The 16494-nt window shown below is 38.2% G+C and overlaps 1 pseudogene; it reads right to left on the reverse strand.

Moving 5' to 3' along the window:
* Window positions 1–10108: 10108 nt before the first annotated feature.
* On the reverse strand, window positions 10109–11534 carry LOC134381761 (syncytin-1-like; annotated as a pseudogene).
* Between the last annotated feature and the right edge of the window lie 4960 nt (window positions 11535–16494).

Below are 16494 nucleotides of genomic sequence, written 5' to 3' on the forward strand. Positions count from 1 at the left end.
CTGTTCCTCTTTTCTAAGGTATTTTAGAACATGTATGAAGGAATGCATACCTGGCTTGCTTTATGCTATGTACTCTCTACAACCCCCTACCTACTTAAGGTAGTCAAATAAAGGTTTCTTTTCTTTGCTTTAAAAAGTTATTTAAAGAAATGATTTTTTTTAAGACGTATAGACATTACAAAAACACGGCAAATTTATCTTTCAATTTTACTTTTTATTGAGGTGTACCTTACACTCAGGACTGTGCAGAAATCTTAAGTGCTCAGCTTGGTGTATGCTTTACATCTATATCCACCTGTGTGACTACCATCCAGATTAAGGTGGAATGTTTCTAGCATTTTGGAAGGTTCTTTGGCCTCAAAAGGGGCCACTCTATTCATCTGTGTCACCGTGGACTAATTCTGGATAGGAAAACTTGTTATGACTTAATGAAATTTAGGAAACATTAATTTAATAAAAAGACCATTTCTCTTAGTGTAGATGGTAAAAAACAAACAAACCCTGGTGAGAACAGGTCAGTTATACATATATCTTGCCTCTCATTCTCGTATTTATTACTATATTTTTGAGTGAGGATTGTGGCTGCTGCTGCTAACACTTGTTTATTTTGTCTGGATATTTGAATGACATGAGAAGACCCATTTTAATGTTATATCAAATTGAGATCTCTGACATGACTGCCTGTGCTGAGAACCAGACAGACTCATTTGGTAGCCTGGGGTGGCAGGAAGCTTCACTTTATCCTATCCTATGCCTATGCTCCTACTTGTTTCTCCATATTCCATTAATTCCCTTTCGTACTAGCACTAGGGTGCATGAGAGAAGTGGTGCTGAAATATTACTTGGCAGAAGATGGGTTTCATCTTTTTTTTTATTTCTTTTTTTATTTTGTTTTTGGGGAGATGGTTCATCTTTTCTTGGGGGAGAAAGTTGGAAAGTAGAGAGTCTGAGCAGACCTGAAGAGAGGGAGCAGCAATCCCAAAGAATTGATCTTTGGCCAATTCATGGTCGTTGGATTTGGTACTTTAGCTGTGTTCTTCACTCAGATACTTGCGTGGTTGGCTCCTTGACCAATCAGGTCTTAGCTCACATTTTGCCTCAGAATGAATGTTCCTGATCTTCCCTATCACCCCTCAGAATAGATCCCACTCTTGCCAATCTGCCTGCCTCTCATAATCTCCATGAGATTGGCGTCTTGTCTGTCTTGTCATGCTCCCGTAACAGCATGTTGGAAATAGCAGGAATGAAGTTATAAAGAAAAACCAAGTAAATACGCTGGATTTTAAAAGACTGTTTACTAGAATTAAAGAAGGACTACGTATTGGATTAGTTTATCAAATACTAAACAGAAATGGTAAGGAAGACCCTACACCTGGATGCATTACAGACAACAGCATCATAGGCAATTTTCTGAAGTTGTTAGAGAGCCGGTCACCCACAAAGGAACAAGGATCAGATAAACAGCAGCTGGTTTAACAATAAAATAGTAAAACTTCTCATGTGAAATTACTTTAGGAAGAAAATTGCAGCCTAGAATTTTATAGAATTTTTTATTTAAATGTGGGAGGATAGTCATGATTTCAGACATGCAAGGCCTCAGATTTGCCATGTAAAAGGAGGTAAAATGACTGACCCAGCCCTGTGAAGTGTGTTAGAAACAGCTTAATGTAAAACTGTAAAATCCACATATCCTTACATGGGTCTCATTACCCATCTGAAGATGTTCACGATACCTCAGGACATAAGCCATTCTTAAGCAGCAGTGCTATTGGGAAAACAATTGTAATAGCCAGGAATTAGAGATGTGGACAAATTTCAAGCCACCTATGTCACTGAAAAGTCAGTCTACACCTTCAAAGTTAGGTCTGCTATTACCCACAACTGAGTGAAGCTTTTGAACCACTTCCCTTAGGTGAGCTTACTTATCGCCACTTTAGTTTTAATATGAGGGCTCTTGAAAAAGTACATGGAAAGTTTTGTATTTCCTTTTAAATCTGTTTTTCCATAAACTTTGAAGTACCCTCCTATGTGCATTTCTCTGAATAGTTATGAATAGCATAGTATACTATTAGAATACTATAATAATAGAATAGTTCTATTATGGCTGTTGAAGGTACTTTTGTGATTTCCTCATGTTTTGTAATACTGCATGGTGGCTAAATCCTGGCTCTGGCAATTATAAATGTCTACAAAATGAGGGAAGTAATAAGTACTACCTCAAGGATGTGTGGTATAAATGCACAGAAGGACATACTAAATTCAATAATAAAGTTTGCCTCAAAGATATGGGCAGAGGATGCAGTGTACATAAAGTGTTTGATGCAGTGTCTGCTACTTAATAAATGGAAGGTGCATATTTTTATTAATAGTAATTTCAGTAATGATAGTAAAGTGCCAAAGAAACTGCTCAAGCAGAAGAGCCAAAATTCAAAGCAGTTATTTTACTATGCTATTACACCTCTCCAGACACCAAATAGAAGTCTCCGTTCCTTAAACAGATGCATTATCTGATTTATTTTTCTGGATGGGAAAAGGATCATCTTTTTCCCAAGTTCATTTCCACTACTGTAGACATGTGGCTACAATTCCCGAACCATTTTCCTGGCTTGCAGGACCCAAATAAGTTTGGTTTGAGCATATTAAGTGAGGAAATCTACTCTGGAGTGAGACTTTCCTAAAACCATTTGACTATTGACCTAGAAATTTTGGAGGGGTGGGGAGGCTGGGGGAACAACTTTGTCTTATGGCATGTACTAGGAAAATATCAGATTTGGAGTTAGAAGACCTGGGTTTCAATTAACTGCTCTGTCAGATGTACCTACCAACTTGGATAGGCAACCTATCTGAATTTCCGTTTCCTCATATTTACAATGAGGCTGATAATTGTTTAGGGGTTTCTTTTTTGTATCAAATAAGGTAGAGTATGTGAAAACACATTTCAGATTCCGTGTGTTGTTACAGGGGATGGATATCCTTTATTATAGCCAGGGTCTGGTCTAAGGAAAGGTGGCCATTCTCTAGTTAAGGCTCCTGTCAGAAATTCAAACCTGTGTTTTGGGGGCATAGGTAATAATGAGAAAAATGCAGTCTTATTAGATGATAGCTCAAATTACTGCTCTCCATTAATCTCATGTCTCAGTGATTCTTTAACTGCCCTGCTCTCAGGCTTGTAGATAGAATATGTACAAGTGGTAGAAGTATGAATCACAGGAAGTAGCATAATTTTATGATTAAGAGCATGTGCTATAGAATCAAGTGGATCCAAATCTTCATTCTCTTCCCAGTAAGCCCTGTGACTTTTGGGAAATAAGTTAACCTCTTTGTGCCTTAATTTCCTTATCTGTAAAAACCACAGGTAAGGGAAAACAGCAGTAATCGTCAAATTGTTAAAGGATTAAATGACGTGCAAAAAATGCTTTCTGTAGTGCCTATCACATAGAAACTCAATATTGCTGCAAAATTTATAAATGGATTTGAAATTTGCCCTAACCAAATGTCATGAAGACAGGAAGAAAGAGAGGAAGTTAGTGTATCTTTGGATCATTATAGGACACAGCTCTTCCTAATGTGGATTGGAGCCACCAAGATCTTTTCAGGGGGTATGTGAAATAGAAACTTCATAATAACGTGACATTATTTGCCTTTGACTCATTCTCACACGTATACAGTGTTTTCCAGAGGCTACAAAATATGATGATGTCATCACTCCGATGGCTAATGGAATGTGTGCTTGTATAGTGTGTCAAAAGTTTTCAACTTTAATTCCTAAAATGATAAATATGGATCAATATTTTCCTCATGAATATTCCTCATGAACAAAAGTTCTCTGGGGTCCTCAGTGATTTTTAAGAATGTGAAGGTGTAGGATGTAATGTTCCATGCTACTGTTTATTCTTCACTCACTAATATATTTTAAAGATCTCTCCATATTGCTGTTCATACATTTAGTTCACAAAGTATATCCACTACATTTTATTCTTTTCCTTACAGATCTGTGCAAGAGTTTCTCTGGTATAATTTCACTAAATACTGCCAGGTGGCTTTTCAGAGTGGCTGTTTGAATTTACACCATACCAGCAGTACTGAGTACCTATTTCTTTACATCTTCGCCAGTACTTCATTAACCTTCCTAATTTTTGCTATACTGATGGTTGTAAAATGGCATCTTATTTAAGTTTTGCATTACTTCCATTTTATTTTTTTGCATCTTCTCTTTTTCTTTTGGTCAGTCTTGCCAGAGCGACCATAAAAGATCATATTAGTCTTTCCAAGAATCAGCTTCTAGTTTTGTTAAATAACGCTTTTCCTACACTGTATTTCATTGATTCCTGCTTTCATTTTAAAATTTTTTGTTGTTGTTTGTACCTTTGGTCTAAAATAAGCAAAATCTTAAATGCTCAATTTGTTTTTCGTGTTTGTTTCCTAATAAAGTATTTAAAGCTATAATTTTTTTCTCTAAATATTCCTTTTGACATATTCCATAAATATTCTTCTGGTAGTTTCAGTGTTAATTTTTGTGTTTCCTAACTTCTTTCATGATTTTCTCTTTAACTCAAGGGTGTGTTACTTAGATATTTAGTTTGCACATATACAAATTTTTGAAAGTTGCCTTTGGTTTTTGCTTTCTGCCTGTATTGTATTATGGTCAGAGAACAGTATTTGCATGATGTTAACTTTTTAGAATATATTGATGCTTCTTTGTGGCCTAGTACATGGTCAGTTTTATGAATGTTTCCATTTGTACATGAAAGAATGTATATTTTCTGATTATTGAGGGTAAATTTCTCTATAAATTAATGTTTTCTGTTTAATAAATACAAACCTATATATTTGCTTATTTTTTGACTGCTTGATTTATTATTTTCTGAGAAATTGTAGTTGTATATTTAATAATTTCTGCAATTTTAGTTTGGGCTTTATGTATTTTGGAACTATATTGTTAAATGGATATATATTCCTTTTGTCGGTATATATTATGTCCCCAGGAAAGCTTTTTATTTGAATTCTGTTTTCTAATGTAGTACCATTGATAAATGAAATACTAGCTTTCATTTACTTCATATTTTCCTGGCATATATCATTCCATCCTTTTATGTCTAATCTTTCTGGATTCTTTTATGTATGTCATAGTAGTAAATGTATTACTGCATCTTGTTTTATAGGACTCTGTCTTTTGATTAGTGAGATCAGATTTAGAAACTCAGAAGTCAGCAGGCAAGGATAAAGAGATAGGATATATAAAAATAATTTAAGAGGTCTGAAGGATGGAATTAAAAGCATCAACAGCTGGCTGAAGGTCTTAGAAGTAAAGAGAAAAGGAAACAGGATAAAATATTTGAAAGAAGAATGAAGATACATTTCTAAAAAATAAAGGAAGATAATCTCAGAATGAAAGGTTTTGGAGAGTGCCAAACAAGAGATAAGGGAAAACCCCAAGCCAGACACATTATGGTGAAATTTAAGAATAGCAAAGCTAGAGAGAAAAAGAGCAAATTACCCACAAAGGAATAAAAATGAGATTGACATCAGACTTTAAAAAACTGGGCTCAAGAGTATAATGGCATAATTTAAAGGAAGAGAGCTTTAACCTAGAATGTTTTATCCAGACAAGTTGTCAAATGTTAGAACATAACAATATTCTCATGCCTGTAAGGCCTCAGAATGTTTGTCATATAAAGACTCACACTGAAAACATTCTTGGAGAAAATCCTCATGAGAAGAAACAAATCTAGGAGATAGAGATGCTAAAGAAATAAGGATAATAATATACAAGGATAAAAGAGAAAGTAAATTTATAATAATCCAGGACTAAATTCTAGGCTGTTAATATGTTGAAGGTGTGTGTGTGTGTAGGCCAAAGGGGCATGAGAATGTGCATAAGTATTTGTCCTTTTAGGGTAAAGAGTGAGTAGTCTAAGAAACAATGGTAAATAAAATGAGTCAAAAGGGAAAACCACTATAAGAACAAAATCAGAATGTGTAATTTAAATCAGAAGAAAACAATCTATTCAATAAAAAGAAAAGTATTAAAAATACCAAACACCCAGATTAAGTGGGAAATGTGAAGTGAGATGTCAGAAATCTTTCCTAATATAACCATTGTAAAAAATTAATATGGGTGGTAAAACTCACTAATTAAAACACTTATAATTTAAAAGTTGAGATATATTTTTAAAATCCAGCAAGTCTTATAAGACAAGCAAGAAGTCATAGAAAAGATAAAAGGATTGAAAAGGAAGTGCTCAGCAAATATGAACCAAGAGAAAGCAAGAGTAGCAGTTTAATGTCTGACAAAATAGAATTTTGAGCAATGATATTTTTACAGCAAGGTATATTAAACGGAATATAACAATAGAAGAAGTAAATATAACCGTTATAAACATATCAACTGACAAATGCAGAAAGAAGTACATAAATCAATTACAGTGCGAGATTTTAACATTCTGTCAAAAACTGATCAAGTAGGCAAAAAAAAAAAAAAAAAAAAACCAAGAAATCTAAAATTTGATTACAACAAGTATGAATCATTAGATTAAAAACTCATCAAAAAGATAATACATTTTCTTTGCAAGCCCATATAGGACATTTATTTAAAAAGGTTATATCATAGATAAAAAAAGAAAGGCTTGATATATTACAAAGGATCAGTATAGTAAAGATTTTGTTTTCTGACCATAAAGGAATAAAATTAGAAGCTAGTCACAAAGGAGTTACACCCACACACATATTTTTGTTAGAAAGCAGATCATTAAAAAATTATAAATACAAAACATATTACAATTAACCTTTAATTTTGGGTGAAATTTGTCGTTTTAATATTTTTTAGAAATAATGGCTAAAAATTAGGCATTGAACTCAGGAATTTGACAAAAGAGCAAAAGAAAACTGTACCCCGCCCCCATATGCAATTTTGCTTTCTGAGGTTTCAGTTACCTGTTGTCAATTGTGGTCCAAAAATATTAAATGGAAAATTTCAGAAAGAAATGATTCATGCCTGGGGTCCTAGGCAGGAGCCAAGTGCAGGCAGCCCCCTTCTCCTACAAACAAGCAGGAGAGAAACACCCAGGATCCCAGGCAGAAGCCAAAGATGGGCAGCCCCCTCCAGCTGGTTCTGCCGTGACACAAATCTCTTTGGCAAGTTCTTTTGAGACATATTTCTTAGAGGCCTCTTCTGACCGTCTGGTGATGACACTTCTTCTAAAAGGTCTGCGTCATACATCTCCTTCAAGATATATGGAGTCTTGGCGCTGAGCTGAGCTTGATGCATTGCTACCATGTGGTTTTCCCAGCACAATTTATTGAAGAGGCAGTCTTTTCCCCAATGGATGTTCTTGTTGCCTTTGTCAAAGATCAGTTGGCTGTAAGTTTGTGGGTTGATTTCTGGGTTCTCTATTCTGTTCCATTTTTTTGGTCTGAGTATTTGATTTTATGCCAGTGCCATATTAGTTTGGTTACTGTAGCTTTGTACTATACTTTGAAGTTAGGTAGTAGTATGACAATGGCTTTATTTTTTTTGCCTAGGATTGCTTTCACTATTAGAGGTCTTTTGTTGTTCCATATGCATGTTCCATATGCATATGTTCCATATGATTGTTTTTTCTATTTTTGTGAAGAATATCATTGGTATTTTGATGAGGATTGCATGGAATCTGCAGATTGCTTTAGGTAGTGTGGACATTTTCACAATGTTAGTTCTTCCAGTCCAAGAGTATGGAATGTCTTTCCAACATATTGTATCCTCCTTAATTTCCTTCAGCAGTGATTTGTAGTTCTCATTGTAGAGATCTTTCACCTCCTTGGTTAAATTTATTCCTAGATATTTTTTTTATTACTTTTTTGGGTGATGATTGTAAATGGGCTTGCTTTCTTGATTTCTTTTTCTGCTAGTTTGTTACTGGAGTATAAAAATGCTTCTGACATTTGTGTGTTGATTTTGTATCCTGCAACTTTAATGAAATTGTTTATCAGCTTTTAAGGTATTTTGGTAGAGTCTTTAGATATTTCTCTATATAGGATCATGTCATCTGCAAACAGGGACAGTTTGACTTCATTTTTTCCTATCTGGATGCCCTTTATTTCTTTCTCTTTCCTTATTACTCTGGCTAGTGCTTCTAATACTATGTTAAATAGGAGTGGTGAGAATGGGCATCCTTGTCTTGTTCCTTTTCTTAAGGGATAAGTTTTCAGCTTTTCACCATTTAGGATGATAGTGGCAGTGGATTTGTCATTTACGGCTCTTATTGTGTTGAGACACTTTCGTTTTATACCTAATTTTCTGAGAGTCTTTCTCATGAAGGGATGTTGAATTTCATCAAATGATTTTTTTTACATTAATTGAGATAATCATATGGCTTTTGTCTTTGATTTTGTTGATGTGGTATATCACACTTACTGACTTGTGTATGTTGAACCATCCTTGCATCCCTTGGATAAATCCCACTTGGTCATGGTGTATAATTTTTTTTATGGGTTGCTATATTCTGTTTGTGTTGCTTTGTCCCCCACAGATTTGTGACCCCACTTCCCCTGGGTGACGGAGATGCAAAGGATTACTCAAAGCCCATCTCTTCTGAGCAGTGAGAGACCCCAAAGTGGTTAATCTCCTGCTGGAACCCTCGAGCAAGAGGCATCCCTTCCTTGGGAAATTAACCAGGAATTGGGGTTCTCTTCCTGCATTTATTTTCCAGACCAGGAAGTTACAGGAAGAGAACATAGGTGGGGTTATAGTTTAACAATATAGGCTGGTAACTTTCAGCGAAACAAGCCAGATGATATTCCAGTAGAGCTATCAAAAAAAGTCTGATCTTAGAAAATATTTCTTCTTACAGCAATTTCTCAGTATCTTTACATAACAATCAGTAACTAGTCTGTCCTTGAGCCAGCAACCTTGCTGTGTCACAAAACTTTATCTTACACCAGAGACTTATAGCCTGAGGAAAATTTCCAGTTCTCTGCAAGGTCAATATTTGAAACTGCAAGACTTTGGAAAACCAGGCCCTGTGAAGTACATATGCTTTATAGTATATTCTACATGTTTGCTAATATTTTGTTGAGAATTTTTGTGTGTATTTTCATCAGAGATATTGGCCTGTAGTTTTCCTTTTTAGTTGTGTCTTTGTTTGATTTCAATATCAGGGTGATATTGGACTCATAAAAAGAGTTTGAGAGAATGGCTTCTGTTTCAGTTTTTTGGAATAGTTTGAAGAGAATTGGTATTAATTCCTCTTTAAAAGTTCAGCAGTAAAGCCATCTAGTCCTGGGATTTTCTGTTAGGAGACTGCTGATTACTGCTTCAATCTCATTGCTTGTAATTGGTCTGTTCAGATTTTCTATTTCTTTTTGGTTCAGTCTTGGTAGTTTGTATGTGTCCAGATATTTATCCATTTCCTTCAGGTTTTCAAATTTGTTGGCATATAGTTGTTTGTAATAGTTTCTAATGATTCTTTCTATTTCTGTTCTATTTGTTGCAATGTCTCCTTTCCATTTCTGATTTTTGTTATTTGGGTCTTTGTCCCGACCCACGGGATATTCAACGCAGACCCTGGAGGGGGGAGTGGGAATTGGATGGGACAAGAGATGTGAGAAATGGAGACAAGACAGTATTCTGATCAAGTCTCGTTTATTTGCCAGAAGGTCACAGCTTATATAGCCAGCAGGAGGGAATCAGCAGATAAGGAAGTATGCAGATGTTTTCTGGGAAAAATCACAGGGCAAATCGTTCCAGGAAATGGAACATTTCTCAGCTATCTAAAGCAAAGCAGCAGTGATCTACGCCTAGGGCTGTGCAAGCAGTAAGAAGGAGAAAAAGGCGGAAAGGTCACAGCATTTATATCTTTAGTGTCAGAGGGCTATTGGCAGGGCTTCATGACCCTGGGCAGGCTATGACCGGGCTCTTTGGCCCCAGACAGGTCCCCCTTTTTTATTTTTTCAAGCCAAGAGAACCTCTCGGGAACTGTGCCTGTCTTAGGTTGGGGTAACCATCTCGAGCACAGTACCCATCATAGAAATGGGTTGCCATTAATGGCAGCCTTTTGTTTAGGGTGGTGCGGGGGACTTACCCTTTTACCCGTCTTTGGCTATCCAGTTCAGCTCACAGAGGCAGCATTTGTTAAGGTGAATGTAGTAGTATATAGGCACCACTTTGTTCTTGCATCTCAAGGCATTGATAATGGACCTGTATAGGCGTTGCCTGAATAGCCTCAATTTGTTGTTTAACAAAGGCTGTGACTTTATTAAGTAAAAAGGGCCCCAAATAAAGCAAAAGAAGCAAGCCCACAAGCAGCCCTAAAAAGGGTAAGAGATAAGGCAGGAATCCATTAAGTCCAGTCCAAAGGGGGTTTTCTGCCAGTTGTTTTCTTCTCTTTTCTAAGTCGTCTTGTAGTTGTTGATACAGTCTCGAACTATCCCGGATTTGTTGGCATAGAAGCAGCATCTTTCCTGTAGGGCTAAACAAACACCTCCTTGTTCTGCAGTTAGCAAATCGAGACCTCTTCTGTTTTGTAAGACTACTTCTGCCAGGGTATCTAATTGGTCTTGGAGGTCCTGTATAGTTTGGGAAAGGGCTTGTACATCTGAAATCAGCTGGGTAGACAATTTTGTATATTGAGATAGAGAATGGGTGAGACCGGCAGTTCCAGTAGCAACTGCTACAGAAATTCCCAAACCAGCAAGTAAAGGAATAAACTGTACAGACCTTTTAGATCTTCCAGCTATATGCTCAAAAGTAGGGACAGGGACGGGTTCGCTCCCAGATATAACATCTACATCGGGCAGAAGGAGAGCCAAACACATAACCCTGTCCAGTTAGTGGGTAATTGGGTATAAGCTTTATTGCTACCGCGGACAAAAACTGAACTGTTATGGGAACACAAGGAAGTAGAAATGTTGATAAACGACTGACAATTTGCAAATGTAGCAAACCCAACGTCGACCTCAAAACTATTATTAACTGAAGGGGAAATGAAACAAGTAGCATTATAAAACTGTAAAAGTTGTACCTGCAAAGGGAAAGTTAATGAACACTGATGACCATCAGAATAATTAAAAGACAAAGCGGGAAAAGCAACAGGGACAGGCTGTCCTACTATCAGACAGAGCCAACAATTTTGAGCAAGATCAGGATTGGTGGCATTAAGCAACTTATGAGTTGCATAAAGAAGGCTGGAGGTCTGAGGATCAAGCCCTAAATCACCCCTGTTCTTGGGCAGGGCCAGGGGGTGATAGGTAAGTTGAGGAAACAAAATGTCATGCATTTCTTGAATTTTTGTTTCCACTTTTAGAATTCTAGTTTGGTCTTGAGGATCTCCTCCATCAGATATGTGAACGAGGGGAGTGGTGGACCAACAAACAGGTTGACCTACTGAACCTGTACAAGAGGCTTGGGCATACTTATTTGAGGCAAGCCCAACAGCAGAAGGAGGACCTGCAAGATCCCCTCCAAAAGTCCCCACATAATTTTTAATCAGGGTGGCTGTGAAGTATGTTTGGTTTCCCGAATTGCACAATTGGTATGAAGAATAACCAGTGCTATGCATAGATTCAGCAAACGTGCTGCAAGGACATGGCTTAAGGCTCCCACCACTGCTGGCTATTAACTTAGGTTTTTCAACACAACTATAAGCGGGAGATGATGAGGACAAATAAGCTAAATGGGTGTCACAATCTACAACAGATATGTATGATGTAGGAGGACTAGAAACGGTCCCACCCTTGCAATCACATGGTTTTCTGTACTGTTTGTTTACCAACTGGCGAGTGAGTCCAGGATCTCCAAAGCCAGACTGGACCTTGGGCAGTTGACCAGACAAACCAACAATCAGGAAGAAAATGCTGGTTGCCACGACCCCTGTGGAAAAGAAAAGAAAAAGGCATTCTCAGGGATCTACCGAATCCCTGGCTGAGAGGTTATGATCAACTTGTTTAACCAGCCGTTCTGGAAGCCATCTGGCCGAGTTATGAGTGCAAGAAAAAACACATACTGAAGCTGTACCCCAGATCAAAAGTGGATCTGGGCCATTCCAGGAGTTATCTAGGGGGTCCTTCCATTTGACCATGGCAAATTGTGATTGGGACTCGGAATGCCAAAAACGGTCAGCTGCTGATTTGCCATTGACATGAAGATTTAAAAAATTAAGGATGAAAAGGGCATGACTTAGTAAATTCCTGGGGGAGCCTCTTGTGGGGTACCATTCCCCCTTTTTTATTTTTTCAAGGCAAGTTTTTAGAGATAAGTGGGCTCTTTCAACAATTCCTTGGCCTTGAGGGTTATAGGGAATGCCTGTAATATGTTGAATTTGTAATCTAGCACAAAAATCTTGGAAAGCCTTGGAGGTTTAGCCAGGGCCATTGTCCGTTTTAATCTGTTTTGGGATTCCCAGGATTGAAAAACAATGTAGCAAATGAGCAATAACATGTTTGGTTGCTTCTCCTGTCTGTAAAGTGGCGAGCAAAAACCCACTGTAGGTGTCTATGAACATGTGAACATATTTGAGATTACCAAATTCTGATAAATGAGTAACATCCATTTTCCAAAGCATATTTGGGACAAGTCCTCGAGGATTAACTCCCAAATGGGGAACAGGCAAGAGTGTAACACAGGAAGGACACTGTTTAACTATCTGTCTAGCTTGTTCTCTAGTGATTTGAAACATTAACCTAAGTGTGTGAGCATTAATATGATGAAGGGAGTGAGTAGTTTGTGCCTGTGTAACAGGATCAGCGGTAATGGTGGCCACTGTTTTAGTGACCGCATCAGCCAATTTGTTTCCCATGGCGAGAGGGCCTGGGAGGTCGGAATGTGCTCTAACATGACCTATAAAAAAGGGCAAACGTCTATGTTGAATCAGTTTTTGGCATTGCAAGAAAAGCTCAGTGGCAGTGGAGGTATGTCTGATTTGGGGAACTGTTTCTAAAAGGGGGATAGAATTGGCTAAATAGGCACTATCAGTATAAAGATTGAGGGCTTGATTTGGGAAGGTTCAAAAAACCTGAATAACAGTTTGTAACTCCACAAGTTGGGCAGAAGTATAACAAGTAGGAAAGCGGACTGTGTGATTATTAATGGTATAAGCTGCAGTCCCTGTGGATGAACCATCAGTAAAAACCAAAAGCGCATTAGTTACCGGCGAGTTACGAGTAACTCGGGGAAAAACAAAAGTGTGTAAGTTACAAAACTGAATAAGTTTATTGGATGGATAATGATTGTCTATTGTGCCTTTATAAGAGGCACAAGCCACTACCCAAGTATCAGAATTTTGTAAAAGCCAGTGGGCCTGTTGTTGGGTGTAGGGCTGGATTAATTTGTGTGGTTCAAGCCCAAAGTACTTTCTACTATTTTCTCGACCTAATATAATTAAATCTGCAACAGCATCAAAGTAAGGAAGCAAGGGTTTTTTTTGGTGATGAAGGTAAATGAACCCACATAATAGGGTTGTTCTGCCAAAATAGCCCAGTAGGGACAAGAGCCATATTGAATATAATAAACGTTAAGGGTTGGGTATAATCCAAGTAAGAGACAAATTGAGCTGCAATAGCATTTTCTACTTTTTGTAATGTAGTCAGTGCTTCTGGAGAGAGAGATCTGGAAGATTTAGGGTCAGGATTTCCTTTTAAAATATCAAATAAGGGCTTTAGGTCTCCAGTAGTAAGTTCTAAATATGGACGGAGCCAATTTATATTGCCTAAAAGTTTTTGAAAATCATTAAGTGTTTGTAATTGATCTGTGCGGATGGAAGCCTTCTGGTTAGTAATTTTGTGTCCCGTCATATGAAAACCCCAAAAGGTGTAGGGATCATGAAACTGTATCTTTTCTGGAGCTATTTGTAAACCTGATAAAGCTAACTGCTTTTCGAGCTGGATAAAACATTGTAAAAACCTGTCTTTTGAATCGCCAGCAAGTAAAATGTCATCCATATAGTGTATAATGTACATATCTTTCCACAGATCTCTGATTGGTTGGATGACTGCAGCCACAAATTTTTGGCATAAGGTAGTACTATTGGCCATTCCCTGGGGTAGGACCTGCCATTGGTATCGTTTCATGGGTTCCTTAAAATTTATGGAGGGGAGACTAAAAGCAAAACGTTTTTGGTCACTAGCATGTAGGGGAATTGTGAAAAAGCAATCTTTGAGATCTATAACAATTTTAAAAGAGCCTGAAGGAATTGCCACTGGGGATGGCAAGCCAGGTTGCAAAGCGCCCATAACCACCATTGTGGCATTAACAGCTCTTAGGTCCTGAAGCAGTCTCCATTTTCCAGGTTTTTTTCTAATAACAAATATAGGAGTATTCCAGGGGGAGTTACTCTCAACAATGTGTCCTGCCAGTAACTGTTCCTGTACTAACTGTTGGGCGACACATAATTTCTCCGAGGTTAATGGCCACTGATCAACCCAAATGGGCTCACTTGACTTCCAAGTTATGGGGTCAGCATGCCTTTGGGGTACAGGCTTGTCAATGGCCGAAATAAAAAATTTCCAAGGCCCTGTTTATTAAGTTGGCCTGTTGCCTGAATGGGGTGTAAAATACCTTGTTCCTGTTTTCCTAAACCTTTGCCTGGACTATATCCTTGAGCCCGCATTTGTGCTGTAACTATTTCATTAGGGCTGCACATTATTATTTTCATTTGTGAGAGCAGATCCCTGCCCCAAAGATTGACAGGCAAGTAAGGGATGACATACGGTTGAGTAAGACCTGAATTATTTTCCTTATCTGTCCATGTAAGAAATTTAGAACTCTGTTTAGGATTGCGGCTTTGTCCAATTCCCTTAAGATTGGTTAAGGTATCACAAAGGGGCCAAGTGGCGGGCCAGTCCTCTTGTCTAATGATTGTAACATCAGCCCCAGTATCTATTAGGCCAGTGAATTGTTTACCATCCAACCATAAGGTGAGAGAGGGATTTTGACGGGAAATCTGTTGGACCCAGTAAGCATCTGAGGATCCAAAATTGCCTGCACCTCTCACAATATTATGGGCTTTATTATTTGTTTTAACTAGAGGAAGTAGGATAAGCTGGGCTACTCTTTCTCCTTGTGGAATCGTGACAATGTCAGTAGTTGCTTTGGCCAGAAGCTTAATTTCTCCAGTAAAATCATTATCAATTACTCTGGGAAAAATCTGTAGCCCTTTGAATATTGAACAGCCGCGACCAAGGACAAGTCCAAAAGTAGCAGGGGGCAATGGACCAAAGACCCCTGTATTTAAAATTTGAGGTCCCATTTCAGAAGTTAATACTGTGTGGGATGTGGAACAGAGGTCTTGTCCAGCACTCTCTGGGGTTGCTCTAGTGAGGTTTGAAATGGATTGTTGTTGGCTGGGACAAACTTGATAGCCCCACTTTGGTTCGGGGCCTAGGGCTGGCCCCTTTTCCCATTTCCCTGAGGGGGTGGTAAGGGATTTCCCTGAGCATCAGTTTTGGATCTACATTCATTTGCCCAATGTTTTCCTCTTTTGCATCGTGGGCAAAGTCCAGGAGGCTTGGTGACTACGGCTTTTGTCTGGTATTCCTGACAGTTTTTAGCAAAATGACCAGGCTTGCCACATTTAAAGCAACCTTTATTATTTTGGCCTTTATTAACTAAAAAATCTTTACTGTTTGTCCACTGAGGGCTGCGGCCATGGCTAGACCTTGTTGATAAGAGGAGCCAATGTCCGAGCAAAGACGAATATATCCTTGAAGGTCAGTTTTATTTTTGTGGGGCCTAATGTCCGCCTGGCATGCAGGATTAGCATTTTCAAAAGCCAATTGTTTTATGTAATCAAGATTGGCATCCGCATTTCCTAACAACCTATCTGCTGTTGTCATTAGCCGGTTAACCAAATCCGAAAAAGCCTCTTCAGGCCCTTGTTTTACTCCTGTAAGCGAAGCGCTTGAATCCCCCTTAGCTGGGAGCCTTCTCCAAGCCTTTAAAGCAGCTGTTTGAATTTGGGAAAATAGACCTGGGTCATAGTTTTTTTGTTCCTCAATACTAGAATAGTCACCGGAGCCGGTCAACATATCAAGACCCCAATCTTTATCAGCCTGAAGGTTTTTTCTAGCAATGTCTTTGCAGTTTTCAAAAAATTCGGACTTCCAGAGTAAGTAATCACCCCCTGAGAGTGTGGCTCTGACAAGGGTGTTCCAATTTATAGGAGTGAGCCAGCTTTCAGCCACAGATTCTAATATAGCAAGGGTGTAAGGCGCTGTGGGCCCATATTGGGAAATGGCGCCTTTTAGCTCTTTGATAACATTAAATCGCAGCCTGTCATGTTTGCGGGTAATTCGTCCCATGTTATTCACAGATTCGAATACTGGGAAGGCCTCAAGTTGGTCAAAAAGACTTTGATCTACATGAATGGGAGCTCTTTCTGTGGGGGGGCTAACTTGTTGCTTAATGGAGGGCAATAGCCAGTCGCTTTAGTTTGACATGTTGTATTCTTATGTTTTGTTTGTAATTCTTGTAGTTTGGTCGTTAAGACCTGGAGCTTTTCCTCTAAGAGAATTTGTTTTTCTAAT

This window comes from Cynocephalus volans, chromosome 7, assembly GCF_027409185.1.
Source record: "Cynocephalus volans isolate mCynVol1 chromosome 7, mCynVol1.pri, whole genome shotgun sequence".
In the NCBI taxonomy this organism is placed as follows: Eukaryota; Metazoa; Chordata; class Mammalia; order Dermoptera; family Cynocephalidae; genus Cynocephalus; species Cynocephalus volans.